Below are 956 nucleotides of genomic sequence, written 5' to 3' on the forward strand. Positions count from 1 at the left end.
GACATAGAGAGAAGAAAAAAATGAAAAAAGAGGAGAGGGAGAGAGAAGGAAAAGAGAGCAAGGGGGGGAGAGAGAGTTCTCCTCTCTCTCTTTTAGTTAGATTAAACTTTTTAATTTAAACTTTCTTATCTTTTTTCTCTTTTAATTAAATATTGTAAAAGTATTTTAATTTAAATATTTGACATAAATTTTTATATACTTTGAGAGAGAGAGAGAGAGAGAGAGAGAGAGAGAGAGAGAGAGAGAGAGAGAGAGAGAGAGAGAGAATATGAACACATAGATAATTATAGAGGAAATATATAATTTAAAAGAGAAAAAAATTTAAAGAGAGAATGAAGAGAGAGAGAATTGGAAAAAAAAGAAAAAAAGAGGTGAGAGAAGGAAAAGAGAGGAGAGAGGAGGAAAGAAGAAGAGAGAAAGAGAGCAAGGAGATAAGAGAAAATAAACTAAAATAAAAGGTAGAGAAAGAGGGGGAGGGAGAGAGAAGAAGAAAAAGAAGGAAAGAGACAGAGAGGGAAACACAAAGAGAGATAATTATAGAGAGAGGAAAGATAAAATTTAAAAGAGAGATAATAAAAAAGAAAAAAAGAGAGAGAAGGAAAAGAGAGGAGAGAGGGGGAGAGAGAAAAAATAAAAAAAATTAAAGAGAGAATGAAAGAATGAAGAGAGAGAAAAGAAAAATTTAAAAAAAAGAGAGGGAGAGAGATAGAAAAGACAGGAGGGGGAGAAGAAAAGGAGAGAGAGAGAGAGAACAAGGAGATGAAAGAAAATAAACTAAAATAAAAAACAAAGAGAAAAAGAAAAAGAAAGATATAAGGAGTTGGAGGGAGATAGAGAGAGAAGAAAAGAAAAAAATTAGAAACTAAGAAAGAAAAGAGGAGAGAGAAAGAGCAAAAATGAATTTTTGAACAAAACTATCGTGTGTTTATTTATTGCTTCAGGGTAACAAAGCTAGC

Source organism: Lygodium microphyllum, chromosome 13 (genome assembly GCF_053477565.2).
Source record: "Lygodium microphyllum isolate KBCC chromosome 13, Lygodium_microphyllum_v1.1.10, whole genome shotgun sequence".
Classification (NCBI taxonomy): domain Eukaryota; kingdom Viridiplantae; phylum Streptophyta; class Polypodiopsida; order Schizaeales; family Lygodiaceae; genus Lygodium; species Lygodium microphyllum.